Source organism: Helianthus annuus, chromosome 13 (genome assembly GCF_002127325.2).
Source record: "Helianthus annuus cultivar XRQ/B chromosome 13, HanXRQr2.0-SUNRISE, whole genome shotgun sequence".
Lineage (NCBI taxonomy): Eukaryota > Viridiplantae > Streptophyta > Magnoliopsida > Asterales > Asteraceae > Helianthus > Helianthus annuus.
In genome coordinates, this window is record NC_035445.2 from 30,093,576 (window position 1) to 30,112,195 (window position 18,620).

The following is an 18,620-nucleotide window of genomic DNA, read 5'->3' on the forward strand; positions in this document are numbered from 1 at the left end:
TTGAGGTCAAAAGGATTTGTAAAACTCATTTTATGGCTAAAAAGGGCAAAACCGGCATAAACCGAATTATTCTTAGAATACTAAGTTATGCTCAGCTTAAAAATAAATAAAAATCACCAAAAATCCCAAAATATTATTTTATAACAGTGGGTAAAAAGTTTGGGGAAAAAATTCGGGTTTTGATAGGCTATACATAATTTATGCTATTTAATTATCAAAGAAGTCCTTAATTACGCTGTTGAGCATAACTCTTAATCTAGACCTCAAACTGACTTTAAATTTTGGGTGCAAGTTTATAAATCAGTAGCTAAGGTGCTTACCCTTTTACATTTTCAACAATCACGTTTTAAGGTCAAATGGGCATAATGGTCAACATATAAGCGATTAACGGAAACATGCACGTGAATAGGATATCCAATGAACCAAGTTGTATAATCTCAGAGAGTTATACTAACATGTAAATAGGTTCAAAAGAAGCTCTAAGGCAATCCTAATCTTGGCTTAATCGGGTCAGAACTGAAAGTCAAAACAGAAGTCAAACTTTACGACTTTCGGTTCCAAACCGAGCCTAAACTGAAAATTGTCAAGTTGAACATGTTGGAACATGTTCTTACTTTGATTACCAAGTTATTTTAATGATCAAACAGATTGCATGTAACCTACATCGCTAATTATGCATTAATTCGCAAATAGTCATTTCTGTTGACTTTTTATAATGTACTTTGACTTGACAATTAGCATAGTTAGAGTGGGATTTTGGAATTACCCTTTTAAGGGTTTGTTACCCACATAATTACCTACTTAAAGGTATTTTTAATTCGGGATATTAATGAGTAATTATGGACTAATCCCGAAGTCAAACCTTAATTACGATGGTTTGACTTTTAGCTAATTAACTAAGCTAAAAGTAATTAGAGGGGATTAAGGACACTTACAAGAGTCCTAAGAATGCTTATGAGGCCTAAGAAAGATTTGTTATAGTCCAGGAGCTCCAGAGAAGTCTTGAACCAAAGTTGCAAATGAGCATACCAAGTGTTCACAACATCAAGTTCCTATATAGTGAACCTTGAGGTCCAAGATGATGCCAAGATAGTCTAGAGTGGTTACAAGATCACCCAGGTGTCTCTATGATGCTATAAACTGCCTAGCAAGTCCCTGGTTTCGAAAACCATTCATTTAAGTCGGTTTAACAGGTTGAACAGGCAGCTGTCCATTTCCTGCTGCCAGCGATTGCCTTACGGACCGTAAGCTTAAGGCCTTGCGGTCCGTAAGCATCTCTTGCGGACCGTATGCTGAAACAGTTACGGTCCGTAACCGACCCTTGCTGAAATCGCCCAGGTACCCTCCTTACGGACCGTAAGACTAGGGCCTTGCGGTCCGTAACCGTTGGTCAGAAACAAAATTTTCACAAACTTCAAGTCTTGACCATGCAATCTCGTGGATTCTGAACTTCATGCTACTTTCTCAGTTGTGGGACCTATTGGCTCAACCATTGCATGCTTGTATGTCCCTTACATGTTTCTACAACTTTGGCATCTTGTAATTTCTTAAAGTGACGGACATTTCCAAGGATTTAAATCTTGGATTCTCACAAGAGTTGGTGTGACACCTCGGATCTTTCCGGATAACCTTTCGATGTAACAAACGTGTACGTAATCGACTAACAGTAAAAATATATGAAAAACTATTTGTTATTATGTGTTATGTGCCGATTTACTTATGTGTATGTATATATATATAAGTGTTATATATATGTGAACCAAACCTGAGACCCGACTCGAGACCACGGTCTCGAGTGAACAGTGAAGCACTTGGGCCGGATCAGGCCTTGTAACCGAGAAACCCAACCCGGAACCCCCCCTAGCCCAACTCGGTGCACTATATAAACCCAACCCCACCTCCCTTATCCATTTTACACACTCTCTTCTCACACTCTCATACTCTCCCCTTATCTCCTCTCACTAAACCCTAGCAAACCAAGACCAAGGTCACCTCCTCTCCTCTCCTCCTTCTCGGAACCAAATCGGAGACATCAAGCTCTCGGATCAACTCAACATCGCACTAGGAAGACCACCCTTCACACCCTTCATCAACCGGTTAGTTTGTGGCCTTGTTGATTTTGAATAACTCTTGAATGTTGGTAGTGATTGTTTATGTTCGTTACTATGAAATGCTTGTTTGATGATCTAAGAGATTGCTTGAAGGTGATTTAGTGTCTTAATGAAAATTATCCGGTTTTGTGTTTAATGGTTTTTGTTATTCGGATAATGCTAGGTGCTTGTTAGAATGATTTTTGACCGAATGGTATGCATGATTTCTTGATCTCATGAGTTTTGATTTGTGATGAATCATGCTAGATAGGAACCGAGAATATAATGCCGATTGTGTCAAAACTGTTTGTGTTAAGAATGTGTTCTTTGATCTCAAAGTTTTGTGCTTAAATGATGATTATGGTTGAATGTTGTTTGATTATGGTATGAACATCATGAAGGAAAGTTGAATGTGTCAAATATTTTGAAAATACTGATTTTGATCCAAATTTGTGCACAAATCGACCAACAAACATGTTTTAGTGGAAATAGTACAGCAGTTACATGAAAATGCAATTTCATTGGATAGTACAAGTCTGCAGGTTCTAGAAGGGATTGCCATGCACGTTATCACGGTTGCGAGTCGCAACCTTTGGTTGCTACTCGAAACCACGCGTGACCAGTCGAAACCTCCCAGTTGCGAGTCGCAATCAGCACGCATCAAACCTGGTTGCGAGTCGCAACCAAACCTGCTAAGTCGCAATCTCCGGTTACGAGTCGTAACCAAAGCGTGACGGACCGAGACCGCAGTTGCGAGTCGCAACCTCGGTTGCGAGTCGCAACCACCTTAGTTTCGACTGGGCCGTTTTATGTTATTGGGTTTTGACTGTTTTGCTGTTTTGGGCCTTAACTGTTGGGCTGTCTATTGTTTGGGCTGTTTACTGATCTGCTAACTGGTTGTATGTTGGACTTTCTGATGACTGGGCTGCACGTATACTTGTTACTGTAGATGTTTGCATGTATGCTAAGTGTGTTTTATACGTGTTTACTTGTACCCGACTTGACCCATACTTGGTAACCATGCTAGGACGTGGGGACCAACATACTTAACCAAGTAACGTATCATACCGAGCAACCCAAGGTGAGTTCACAACTTAAAAGCATGCGTCCCGGTGGTTTGGGACACGAGACTAAAACAACCCTATCCCCTTGTAAAAGGGGATACCGTCTACACTCCTTCCCTAGTTATTGGGAAACAAACTTACTTTATCTTCCCTTGTATTGGGAAACCTTTTTAGTTAATTACTGTTTATACGGATTGCAACTAACGGCACTAAACGCAACTCTATCACTCAAGTCCCTACTACATAATACCGATTAGTCGCCGGTGCCAGGCGAACGGGTTATTAGTTGATAGCGCTATTTAGGTTTTACCAGCCTCACACCGTGCCATGGTATGGGATCGGTCGTGAACTAATGTACTCAGGCATCCGTCAATGATGATAGAACATTGACATCGGGGCATCCTGCGGAAACGCATTCGGTTACCTAGTGTTCGGTATTGGAAAACAGTTTAGTCGCTAACTTTTGGGGTAGCTCCCCATGGCATGTATAAACGGATAAATTAACTGGTGAAACGAGTTTTTGGAATTTAAAACTGGACAACTAGTGAACTCACTCAGCATTATTGTTGACCCCTTTACTGCATGCTTTGCAGGTGGCCAGTGACTGGAGCAGCTACTTGGGATGTGTAGTGGTCGTCTGCCCGTGTGTTGGGCATTTATTATGCTTACCTTATGAACACTGTTTAAAAACTATTTAATTATGCTTCCGCTACTTGTTACTGTTTAAACTTTAAAACCTTTAACTCTGAACTTGATATTTGCTAATTTTTATGGTTAGCAAGTATTACTTTAATATTAACCAATGCTTAGTATAATTGGTGGCTGGATCCTGGTCAGTCACGCCCCCGAAGCGGGTGTTATCCGCGGGTGGATTTTGGGGGTGTGACAGATTGGTATCAGAGCCATTGGTTATAGTGAACTTGGTTTTAAAAAGGGGAAAAATCTTTTTGAGAAAAACCAGACTATAACCCGTGACTCGTGACGACACTACACTCCAAGTACAAGGCTCGACTTATCTGACCTCATAGCTCGGACCCATAGTTACTTGCTTAATTGTTTTATGTTTCTGCTTTGCTATACGTACTAGTTTGCCTGATTAGATAGATACACCTTCTCTCTTCTATCTTATTCTCGCTATGTTGCGACATCACGCTCATACTATGTTTTCTGGTTATGAAGACAATGAGTGGACGCGGACGAGGAAACGTCAACATGACCCCGGCTCAGTTCACTAGCCTGCTCAACACTGTGGCTGCAGCTTTCGCAGCTCACCCTATAGGTCAGCCTGCACCTGTGCAACCACGTGTTTGTACCTTCAAGACCTTTATGGATTGCAAGCCTCTTCCTTTCAGTGGCACTGAGGGTGCCATAGGACTTCTACACTGGATCGAGAAGGTCGAAGCTGTTTTCGCTGTTTGCGAGTGTCCCCCTGCTAATTGGGTGAAGTTTGCTACTGGTACTCTAGAGGGAAGCGCACTTTCATGGTGGAAGGCGCAAATTCAAATGCTTGGTTTGGAGACTGCAAACGCTACTGCGTGGGAAGATTTCAAGGATATGATCAAGGAAGAGTACTGTCACAGGGATGACATCCACAAGCTGGAAAATGAGTACTATGAACTCAAGATGGTTGGGTCAGAGATTGAGACCTACACCAAGCTGTCCAACGACTATGCTGCTCTTTGTCCAAACATGTCTCGACCCATGTACCGAAGGATCGAACTGTACATCAAGGGTCTGGCCCCAGAAATCCGAAGCCATGTAACTTCAGCCAACCACACTACCATTCAGCCGATCGTTCGACTTGCTCACAAACTCACCGATCAGGCTGTGGAAGAGGGCAGGTTGCCCAAAAGGATCAGTGCTGCGGAAGGAAGTTCTAGTGATGGAAAACGAAAGTGGGATGGAAATCAGGGCAAGGATGCTAACCCTACTCAAGCCCCAGCTCAGCAAAGGAAAACTGACAACAACAAGGGCAATCAGCAACAGGGTGGCTACCGGGGAAACTACCCTAAGTGCAACAAGTGTAACAGGCACCACAATGGGGCATGTAACAAGGGTCAGTGTCAGCGATGCCACAAGATAGGGCACGAAGCCAAGGATTGCAGAAGTCAGTTCCCAGCAAGGCAGAATCAGCAACAACCTCAACAGCAACAGCAGCAGGGAAACAACAGAGCTTGTTTTAAATGTGGGGCAACAGGGCACATGCGAAAGGATTGCCCTGAACTGAATCAGAATCGCAACAACAACCAGGGAGCTGGGAACAATGAGCAGAATAACAATGCTGGAAATGCAAGGGGCAGAGCTTTCGTGATTGGAGCTGGAGAAGCGAGGAACGATCCCAACGTCGTGGCGGGTAAGTTCCTACTTGATGATCGTTATGTTTCTGTGTTATTTGATTCCGGTGCCGATGCCAGTTATGTATCCCTTCGCATTAGTAAGAAACTTAAGCACTCGCCTGCATTATTAAGTTCTAAGCACACCGTCGAGATAGCTAATGGTAAGAACATCGAGGCCACGCACGTGATCCACGACTGCACCCTAGAATTGTCTGGCCATACGTTTAGTATCGATCTCTTCCCTGTCAAACTTGGAAGCTTCGACGTCGTCATTGGTATGGATTGGTTATCCAAACATCGCGCTGAGATCCTCTGTCAAGAGAAAGCAGTTCGTATACCTCGTCGTTCTGGTCAACCCCTCATCGTCAAAGGCAACAAAGGTGGAGAAGTCACAGGCATTATCTCGCTTCTAAAAGCCCAGAAGTGTTTGCAGAAAGGGCACACCGCTATCTTAGCACTTGTCACCAACGCCCACGATAAGGAAAAGAGGATTGAAGATTTTCCTGTAGTACGCGACTATCCCGAGGTATTTCCTGAGGAACTACCTGGACTCCCACCCCACCGTCAGGTCGAATTCCAAATCGAGCTAGCTCCTGGAGCAGCACCCATAGCTCGTGCACCGTACCGTCTAGCCCCTGCAGAACTGAAGGAACTCTCTACGCAACTACAAGAATTATTGGATAAAGGATTTATCCGTCCTAGTTCATCACCCTGGGGAGCCCCAGTGCTCTTTGTCAAGAAGAAGGACGGCACATTCCGAATGTGCATCGACTATCGTGAGTTGAACAAGGTTACCATCAAGAATCGTTACCCTCTCCCGCGCATCGACGACCTATTCGATCAGTTGCAAGGATCGAGCTACTATTCAAAGATTGACCTGCGATCAGGCTACCATCAGTTGAGGGTACGTGACGAAGACATCTCTAAGACTGCGTTCAGGACCCGTTATGGTCACTATGAATTTCTCGTCATGCCTTTTGGAATGACCAACGCGCCTGCAGTGTTCATGGATCTTATGAACCGCGTATGTAAGCCTTACCTCGACAAATTCGTGATTGTGTTTATCGACGACATCTTGATTTATTCAAAAAGTCAAGAAGAGCATGAACAGCACCTACGCCTTATCCTCGAACTTCTTCGCAACGAGCAACTGTACGCCAAATTCTCTAAATGTGACTTCTGGCTTCGGGAAGTCCATTTCCTCGGTCATGTAGTTAATAAGGACGGAATTCACGTCGACCCAGCTAAGATCGAATCGATAAAGAACTGGCCTACGCCTAAGACTCCCACTGAAGTTCGCCAATTCTTGGGTTTGGCGGGCTACTACCGCAGATTCATTCAGGGATTCTCAAAGATTGCACAACCTCTCACAACACTCACTCAGAAAGGCGTCGCCTACAAGTGGAATGCAGCGCAGGAATCTGCTTTTCAGAGGCTTAAGGATAACCTCTGTAGCGCTCCTATTCTCTCGTTGCCTGACGGCACTGACGACTTTGTGGTTTACTGCGATGCGTCTATTCATGGGCTCGGTTGCGTGTTAATGCAACGCGAGAAAGTTATCGCCTATGCCTCTCGACAACTCAAGACGCATGAAAAGAACTACACGACGCACGACTTGGAACTAGGAGCAGTGGTTTTTGCTCTTAAGATATGGAGACATTACCTGTACGGTACCAAGTGCACCATTTACACCGATCACAGAAGTCTCGAGCATATCTTTAGGCAAAAGGAATTGAACATGAGACAACGTCGATGGGTCGAACTCTTGAACGACTACGAATGCGCCATCAAATACCATCCGGGCAAAGCCAATGTCGTGGCGGACGCCCTCAGCCGAAAGGACACCGTACCAAAGCGCGTGCGAGCACTGCAACTTACCATCCAGTCTAACCTCCCTACCCAGATTCGAAATGCTCAAGTTGAAGCATTGAAGCCGGAAAACATCAGGGCTGAGTCTCTGCGTGGATCGAGACAGCAAATGGAACAGAAAGAAGATGGTGCTTACTATGTGACAGGGCGTATCTGGGTTCCACTCTTTGGAGATTTACGCGAACTCGTGATGGACGAAGCCCACAAGTCCCGCTACTCAGTACATCCTGGTTCGGACAAGATGTACCATGATTTAAAGACTACCTACTGGTGGCCTGGTATGAAGGCCCACATAGCAACATACGTTAGCAAATGTTTGACTTGCGCGAGAGTCAAGACAGAATACCAGAAGCCAGCAGGTCTACTCCAACAACCAGAAATTCCGAAATGGAAATGGGAGCAAATTTCCATGGATTTTGTTACAGGGCTACCTAGATCTCAACGCGGAAATGATGCTATTTGGGTAATCGTAGATCGATTGACCAAGTCCGCGCACTTTCTGGCTATTAAGGAAACAAACAAGTTTTCTACCTTGGCAGAGATTTACTTAAAGGAAGTAGTTTCGAGGCACGGAGTGCCAACCTCAATTATTTCCGACCGAGACGCTCGATTTACTTCGGAACTGTGGCAAGCTATGCACAAATGCTTTGGCTCACGTTTGGATATGAGCACTGCTTATCACCCGCAAACGGATGGACAGTCTGAACGTACCATCCAAACTCTAGAAGACATGCTTAGAGCGTGTGGGATCGACTTTGGCAAGAATTGGGAGAAGCATCTACCGTTAGTAGAGTTCTCATACAACAACAGCTACCACACTAGTATTCAGGCAGCACCTTTTGAGGCATTGTACGGTCGTAAATGCCGGTCACCTCTCTGCTGGGCGGAAATCGGTGATAGTCAAATCACGGGCCCAGAGATGGTGGTAGATACAACGGAAAAGATTGCCCAGATCAGACAACGCATGGCGGCAGCTCGTAACCGTCAGAAGAGCTACGCTGATAAGCGTAGGAAACCATTGGAATTCCAGGTCGGTGACCGGGTTCTACTTAAAGTCTCACCCTGGAAGGGTGTGGTTCGCTTTGGTAAACGGGGCAAGCTTAATCCGCGATATATCGGACCATTCGAAATTACCGAGAAGATCGGTAAGGTTGCTTATAGATTGAACCTGCCTGAAGAACTGAGTGCGGTACATAACGTTTTCCACGTATCCAACCTGAAGAAGTGTTTGTCGGATGAAACACTTGTGATTCCTTTTAAGGAACTGACGATTGACGAACAGCTACACTTTACTGAGGAACCGATTGAGATCACTGATCGAGAGATCAAAATCCTCAAACGTAGCCAGATACCTCTTGTACGAGTTCGTTGGAACTCGCGACGTGGCCCAGAGTATACCTGGGAGCGGGAAGACCAGATGAAGCACAAGTATCCCCAGTTGTTCCCTAACGAAAATCCCAGCACTGAAGCTACGAACGAATTTCGGGACGAAATTCCAAACTAACGGGGGAATGATGTGACACCCCGTTGAAACGCTTTCACTTACACTAGCTTGACAGTGGCTGCCTTAACTTTCGGGACGAAAGTTCCTAAAACTTGGGGATAATGTGACACCTCGGATCTTTCCGGATAACCTTTCGATGTAACAAACGTGTACGTAATCGACTAACAGTAAAAATATATGAAAAACTATTTGTTATTATGTGTTATGTGCCGATTTACTTATGTGTATGTATATATATATAAGTGTTATATATATGTGAACCAAACCTGAGACCCGACTCGAGACCACGGTCTCGAGTGAACAGTGAAGCACTTGGGCCGGATCAGGCCTTGTAACCGAGAAACCCAACCCGGAACCCCCCCTAGCCCAACTCGGTGCACTATATAAACCCAACCCCACCTCCCTTATCCATTTTACACACTCTCTTCTCACACTCTCATACTCTCCCCTTATCTCCTCTCACTAAACCCTAGCAAACCAAGACCAAGGTCACCTCCTCTCCTCTCCTCCTTCTCGGAACCAAATCGGAGACATCAAGCTCTCGGATCAACTCAACATCGCACTAGGAAGACCACCCTTCACACCCTTCATCAACCGGTTAGTTTGTGGCCTTGTTGATTTTGAATAACTCTTGAATGTTGGTAGTGATTGTTTATGTTCGTTACTATGAAATGCTTGTTTGATGATCTAAGAGATTGCTTGAAGGTGATTTAGTGTCTTAATGAAAATTATCCGGTTTTGTGTTTAATGGTTTTTGTTATTCGGATAATGCTAGGTGCTTGTTAGAATGATTTTTGACCGAATGGTATGCATGATTTCTTGATCTCATGAGTTTTGATTTGTGATGAATCATGCTAGATAGGAACCGAGAATATAATGCCGATTGTGTCAAAACTGTTTGTGTTAAGAATGTGTTCTTTGATCTCAAAGTTTTGTGCTTAAATGATGATTATGGTTGAATGTTGTTTGATTATGGTATGAACATCATGAAGGAAAGTTGAATGTGTCAAATATTTTGAAAATACTGATTTTGATCCAAATTTGTGCACAAATCGACCAACAAACATGTTTTAGTGGAAATAGTACAGCAGTTACATGAAAATGCAATTTCATTGGATAGTACAAGTCTGCAGGTTCTAGAAGGGATTGCCATGCACGTTATCACGGTTGCGAGTCGCAACCTTTGGTTGCTACTCGAAACCACGCGTGACCAGTCGAAACCTCCCAGTTGCGAGTCGCAATCAGCACGCATCAAACCTGGTTGCGAGTCGCAACCAAACCTGCTAAGTCGCAATCTCCGGTTACGAGTCGTAACCAAAGCGTGACGGACCGAGACCGCAGTTGCGAGTCGCAACCTCGGTTGCGAGTCGCAACCACCTTAGTTTCGACTGGGCCGTTTTATGTTATTGGGTTTTGACTGTTTTGCTGTTTTGGGCCTTAACTGTTGGGCTGTCTATTGTTTGGGCTGTTTACTGATCTGCTAACTGGTTGTATGTTGGACTTTCTGATGACTGGGCTGCACGTATACTTGTTACTGTAGATGTTTGCATGTATGCTAAGTGTGTTTTATACGTGTTTACTTGTACCCGACTTGACCCATACTTGGTAACCATGCTAGGACGTGGGGACCAACATACTTAACCAAGTAACGTATCATACCGAGCAACCCAAGGTGAGTTCACAACTTAAAAGCATGCGTCCCGGTGGTTTGGGACACGAGACTAAAACAACCCTATCCCCTTGTAAAAGGGGATACCGTCTACACTCCTTCCCTAGTTATTGGGAAACAAACTTACTTTATCTTCCCTTGTATTGGGAAACCTTTTTAGTTAATTACTGTTTATACGGATTGCAACTAACGGCACTAAACGCAACTCTATCACTCAAGTCCCTACTACATAATACCGATTAGTCGCCGGTGCCAGGCGAACGGGTTATTAGTTGATAGCGCTATTTAGGTTTTACCAGCCTCACACCGTGCCATGGTATGGGATCGGTCGTGAACTAATGTACTCAGGCATCCGTCAATGATGATAGAACATTGACATCGGGGCATCCTGCGGAAACGCATTCGGTTACCTAGTGTTCGGTATTGGAAAACAGTTTAGTCGCTAACTTTTGGGGTAGCTCCCCATGGCATGTATAAACGGATAAATTAACTGGTGAAACGAGTTTTTGGAATTTAAAACTGGACAACTAGTGAACTCACTCAGCATTATTGTTGACCCCTTTACTGCATGCTTTGCAGGTGGCCAGTGACTGGAGCAGCTACTTGGGATGTGTAGTGGTCGTCTGCCCGTGTGTTGGGCATTTATTATGCTTACCTTATGAACACTGTTTAAAAACTATTTAATTATGCTTCCGCTACTTGTTACTGTTTAAACTTTAAAACCTTTAACTCTGAACTTGATATTTGCTAATTTTTATGGTTAGCAAGTATTACTTTAATATTAACCAATGCTTAGTATAATTGGTGGCTGGATCCTGGTCAGTCACGCCCCCGAAGCGGGTGTTATCCGCGGGTGGATTTTGGGGGTGTGACAGTTGGTTATGCTAGTTAACCATTATTAATTTTCTTTTTCACAAGAATTTCTATTCAGCATTTTAGTAGCAACATTCCCAATAATCCAAATTCCATATAAAAGATGGACTTTAGAAACGACCGGTTAATATATACATATATATATATATATATATATATATATATATATATATATAAGATGTTTGTCAAACGATTTAAGGATCTTGGGATTTATAAATTTGGGTCGCTCAGAGGTATTTTAATAACATGTCGCCCTTGGGGTCGTTCAGAGGTATTTTAATAACATGACGCCCTTTTTAAATCCTACCATACATCTTTTTATTTGATCCGGTTTTCCTGACACGTCTGTCTCTCATGACACGTGTCTTTATTTTATTGGACAGGAATTTCCGAGGTGTTACACCAATCCTCCGTCGAGCCTCCGGCGATGGTTCCTTTTCCGACGATGTTTACTATTTTGATATTGTTGGTGGTATAACTATCAACTTTTTTTTAGGTTAACAAGAATTGTTAAATGTGTCAAGATGGGTAACTTTAAAAAATAACATATGGGCCAGGTATTTTCTGGGTAAACTAAACCTTAAAAGTCTGAAATATATCCCTTTGCACACGCAATGCAAATTAATTTATTATAGTTATAATTTGTTATTATTTTTAGAGTTAATTGCCCGGATGGTCCCTGTGGTTTCACGTTTAGTCCCTAACTTTTCAAAATAGCATGTTTGCTCCCTGAGGTTTGCTTACTTGTTACTCGGGTAGTCCTCACAATAAATGGTCGTTAACTTATCCAGTTAAGTGTGTGTGAAATGACTTAACTATCCCTACTCTTAAAAATAGTTTAAATATTAAAAGATATCAAGTGGGTCCCGCCTAACCCCTCAACCAATCACCAACATCTTCAAGTTGTTTCAATTCCACCATCATCTCCAACCAAGAAAGTCTGTCACCACTGCTTCCAACCACCCATCCCTCATATTTCTTGTTATTGTTCTTCATACATAATAATACACATTCTAAAAAGCAAACTAATTTTATTAAGACCTTATAAGAAGTCTCGGCACAAAAATTAGCGAGACAAGGATTGTTGCAGGTCTTTAATGGCAAGGTCACACGTGAGATCATGTGTCGTTGAATAGGTAAACGCTAAAAAACAAGTCACAAGTCACCATAGTTATTATATTTACATTCTGGTTTTCACCGGTGAAGTGATAATATAGGGTTTAGGATTTAACCGGTGATGTCGAGTCTCGCCGGAAAAGATGGTGGGGTGATGGGGTGATGGGGTATGGTGGTCTGTGGACATGAAAGGAAATTTTGTGACTTAACAAATCAAAGTGTCCTGCCCTTGAGGTTTCCATACATTTACATTCAAAATGAACACAATAATTACAAATCTATAAAAACTATAACACCTATAATCAAGGTGTATAATCTATGAGGATTGCATTCACTGCAAGTGGAAATTTTGTGACTAACCAAATTTGCAAGTCCTAGTTGTGTACCAGAGCCCACGGGTTGGTGGTCGGAAGCGGTGGTCGTGGTGGTGACCGGAATTCTTCTCGGAGGTGGAAGGTTGAAGATGAGTGTATGTGGGTGGGTGATGAAGAAGAGGGGCTGGAGGTTTGGGTTTGAGTGGGGAAGAAGAGGGGTTGGGTAGTGGTGGGGTGGCCCCACACTATTTATTAATTACTTTTTTGTTTTTCTAATATATGTATAAAGGGTTGTTTAGACATTTCATACAAACTAACTGAGCAAACTAACTGTCATTGAATCCGGGGACTATCCGAGTAACAAGTGAGCAAACCACAGGGAGCAAACATGCTATTTTGAAAAGTTAGGGACTAAACGTGAAAAAATGTGAAACCACAAGGACTATCCGGGCAATTAACTCTTATTTTAATTCCCACAAGTTATTTATATGTTAATTTGTTATTATTTTTTAGCGTGAAAATTATAACCAATCGAACACACGCAATGAAAATTAATTTTATTTATTCAACTACTAGGTTATAACCCCGTATATTACACGAGTCGAATAAATGAATTTTATATACTAAATAATAAAACAATATATCTTTAAAAATCTCATTTATTGCACGTGTTGAATAAATATAATTTTATATATTAAATAATAAAAAGTTATATCTATAGGAACCATATTGTACGGGTTGAATGAATATAATTTTATATACCAAATAAAAAAGTTATATCTTTAAAATCATGTGTATTACATGGGCTGAATAAATGTAATATTGTTTACCAAATAATAGAAGAATACATCTTTAAAAAACCTCATTTATTACACGGATTAAATAAATGTAATTTTATATACCAAATAATAAAAAAGTTACATCTTTAAAAATATGTGTATTACACGGGTTGAATAGATGTAAGTTTCTATAGTAAATAATAAAAAATATGTATCCTTAAAAATCCCCGTGTATTGTACGAATTGAATAAATCTAATTTTATATATATCAAATAATAAAAAGTTATATATTAAAAACCTGTATTACACGGGGCGAATAAATGTAATTTTGTATAGTAAATAATAAAAAAATGTATATCTTTAAAAAACTACGTGTATTACACGGGTTTAATAAATCTAATTTTATATACCAATAATAAAAAAAGTCATATCTTTCAATATACTAATGGATAATACTCGATACGCGATGGATATGGTGATTGTGAAGATGGTTCTTGAAAAGAAGATATGTTATTCAAGAAGCAAATCAGCATCTATTTGAGTGATAAAATGTTGGTACCAATTCCGACAAATTGATTTATAAATTATGTAATAAAATTGATATAATAATTTTTTTGTAATGAAAATAAAAATATTTCATGTATTAATACAAAGTTTGGTTTTTGTGATAAATAATTTGTTTTATTTAAAAATATCTTAAATTAACAATTTAAATTTTAGAATAATATTTTATTAGAAAAACAGAAGAATGGTATTCTAAATTTAAAGTAGGATGAAATTTAATATTAGCTCATTATTCATTTATTTATTTAATTAATATAAGATAAGTTTGGAAGTGAACCGAGAAAATTATAAAATAAATGCTTACAATGAATGATAGGTGTCACACATTAATGTTTTATTATATAGTATATTATAGATATATATTTAGATTGATATAAATAGATTATTATATTGTAGTAAAACTTGTTAACGAAGTCTCAATAAATTTAACTTTTTATTTAAAACTTGTAAATGTAACAAAGTCTCAATAAATTTAACCATTTATTTAAAACTTGTAAATGTAGAAATGATAAATAATATTAACTAATTTTATTTTAAGTTTCGTAAAATCTATTTGATACCAAACTTAACAAAACGTTCAAATATATAGTTAATATCAAGAGTAAATTACGATTTTGGCCACTATAGTTATATCACTTTTACCCTTTTAGCCAAAAAATGAATGTTTTAACATTTGAGTCACCAACGTCTTTTTTTCTAATCCTTTTAGCCCCAAACACTAACCCCATACATTTACTTTTAGGGGCCAAAAGGGTTAGAAAAAATGACATTGGAGTCCAAAAGGGTTAGAAAAAATGACGTTAAGGGCTCAGATGTTAAAAAAATTACTTTTTGGGCAAAAAGGGTAAAAGTGATATAACCATAGGGGCCAAAATCGTAATTTACTCTAATATCAAATTAGATAACTAACTTTGAATTTGAAGTAAATAGATAAATATAAAAGTAATAATTAAACTAAATAATATTTAATAGGAGGATTATCTATAATTAATTAGAAGATATTAAATTAAAATAATAATTATCTATAAGACATGGCCTAATATGATGACAAATTTCCCAAAAAATGGTTTATTTTATTATCTATACATATAATAAAGTAAATCAATGTGTGACACGTGTCATTCATTGGAGGCGTCTATTTTTTGGTTTTCCCGCCATTCTTTCATATTTATCTTCTAACAATTTATCTTTTAATTTGTAGATAATATTAAATAGAAAAATGTTTTAATAATTGTAAATAATATTAAATAAAAAATGTTTATCTGATAACTATATAACCCTTTTATTGAAGTTTTAAAGGGTTTCACGCTTTTTTGCACCTGGTCTTTTATGTTTTAAATTCTAGAAGTAAACCAATGCGTGACACGTGTCATTCATTGGAGGCGTCTATTTTTTGGTTTTCCCGCCTTTCTTTCATATTTATCTTCTAACAATTTATCTTTTAATTTGTAGATAATATTAAATAGAAAAATGTTTTAATAATTGTAAATAATATTAAATAGAAAAATGTTTATCTGATAACTATAACCCTTTTATTGAAGTTTTAAAGGGTTTCACGCTTTTTTGCACCTGGTCTTTTATGTTTTAAATTCTAGGATTTGGCTAAAACACACTTTGCCATTAATCACATAATTTTTTTGGATTTATTAAAAATTCATGACTATATTATATACTTATAAGCTTGAATATATATGTCAAACTTAAAAATTATTCTTCAAAAATTTAGTAACATCTATACTCTATATATAGTAACACGTGTCATTTATTGGAGACACATATTTTTTAAGTTTTACCGCTTTTCTTTCATATATATCTTCTAATAATTGTTAATAATACTAAATAGAAAAATGTTAATTGTATACAAAAAATATAGGGTAACATCAAATGTATATTGATTACTTAAATGAGTATACACATGTATGAGATTTTTTTTACTATTATTATTAGTTTCATTATTTATCAAATATATATAAGTGTGTCCGTCTTTGATTTGCATTTACAAGAAATATTTATTATACAGGATCGGCTCAACCATTTTAGAGGCCTAAAGCAAGTTTCAAAATCGGGGCCCTTTTTGCCTATTTTTTTCTTATCCAAAAAGAATAAACGACGGTCGATCGGCCTAACGGAGATTCAAACCCGCCCCCTTAAGGTACACAGATGACATGCGCGCCAACTGGGCTACAACCTTTTAATAACAAGGCTCATACCCATGTAGTATAATTTTTTTTTTTAAATCTTGAGGCCCTATACATTTGGTGGCCTGAGGCCAAAGCCTCAAAATACTTTGGTTTGGGCCGACCCTGTTATTATATAGTTTAAATTGTTCAATCCGTGTAACACACGGGGAACTAACCTAGTATAGTATATAGTATAGATAGATTGATCACAAATAAAATCCATGCACAAAAAGCATGACACAAACTCATGTCATTCTTTCCGTGAAGGTTCAACTCAATAATCATATTAGCTATCGATCTAGGTGAATTTTGCGTTTCCATCCCTATATTTGATTCTCGAGCTTCAATCGATAAGAAAAAAGAATCACAACCCTTGGCATAATCAAGATCTGTAACTTCAATTGGACGAAGGTCTGTAATCAAATTTGTTCAGTTATTCAGATTTTGCATATTTACAGCTAGATTTGTTATTATTCAGTACCGGTACTCGGTACCAAATGAAGTTTATCGTGACGTACAATCCTCAAAAAGCACTAGACCTTTTTTTATTTTTTAATTTTTTAAAATTTTTTTGATTTTTTTAATTTTTTAAATTTGTGATATTTTATAATTTTTTTGATTTATTTATATTTGTAGTTTATCATGCCAAAACCCATCTTGACCTAAACCTATCGTAACCCAAATCCATCCTAACCCATACCCATGCTAACTCATTACTCAAACCTGCCCAACCCACCCATTTTGCCACCCCTAATTGAATTCTTTAATTTGTGGGTATGTTAAAGGTAACAAACACTTGAGAAATTTAGGTTTTTATCCTATCAAACAACTGACACGACAGAACAATAAATAAGGAAAAACAAAACTAATTGTGGAAAGAATTGCTCCCTAAGGGTGTAAGGGGTGCTCACCTAAGAGGTGAGTCTCCTCTCTTACGCCCAACCAATACTCGTGTGTCACGTCAACTCCCCTCTTAAACTCCCCTAACACCCTAAATTGATGGCGGCACTCCCCTCTTAGGTGAATTGGTTTTTTTTTTTAAAAAAAAAAGAAGAAAAAAGAAAAGCTGTGATTGGACGCCGCCTTCTCTCTCCTCCCTCTCTCTTCGGTGAGCCGCCACCGGTCTCACTCTCTCTCTCTTGGTCACCCAATTGTTGGCGGTGTCTTACCGCTCGGGAGAATTGGTCACCGAAGGGGTTGCCCGAAGGCACCCCGTATACCCTAATTATAAGAAAACTAATCTCCATAATTATTATCTCATAATAACTAACGGAGGACAACGAATATTCTAACACCTTTCTTTAAACTACCTGTGTTCATTTCACTTTTTGGAGTCTTCAATCTAAGCATAAACTAATGTTATTGACAAGTGTCTTATGAACGATGGTCAATGTGAACACTATATCTTGATAATTTTTTGTCCCAAATATTCCTCTTATTTCTAACTAGTTTTTGTCCCGTCCGCGTTGCGGGGCAAAAAACCGAATATTTCTCTCTCATAACATGTATGTCTGTATAGAGGGCAAAATCGTAATTATATTTTGAGCTGGAGACGAAATCATAATTTTAAACTGAGAGTAAAATCATAATTTTGAGCTTGGGGATCATAATTTTATTTTGAACTATGGATAAAAACGTAATTTTGAGCGGAGGGCAGAAGCGTAATTTTAAGGTAGAGGGAAAACCAACAGTTTATTTTGAACTGGGGGCAAAACCGTAATTTTAAACGAATAGCGAAACCGTAATTTTAAACTGAGAAGAAAATTAAAAATGAGGTTTTGACCCGAGGGCAAAAGCGTAATTTTGAGCTAGGGGCAAAATTATAATTTTATTTTGAGCTGAGGGCAAAAACGTATTTTTAACGAAGGACGAAAGCGTAGTTTTATACCGGAAATAAAATTAAATTAAAAAAAGGTTGGTCAAATGGGGGAGTGACAGACAGCTGCCTGGCACTGTTCCCCCATCATGAAATCTATACTATATAATAAAAGAAACCAATTTTGGGACACTTGTTATCATATTAGGCCATATCTTATGGATAGTTATTATTTAGTTTAATTAATCTCTTCTAATTAATTATAGATAACATTCCTATTAAATATTATTTAGTTTAATCTCTTATAAATAATTATTATTTAGTTTAATTTTAATTTAAACTCTCCTAGAAAAAAATTCATAATAACGAAACATATTTTTTTAATAAATTATTTAACCATAAATTTTAAAATTCGTTTGACGAAAAGGGAACACACTTAAATATCA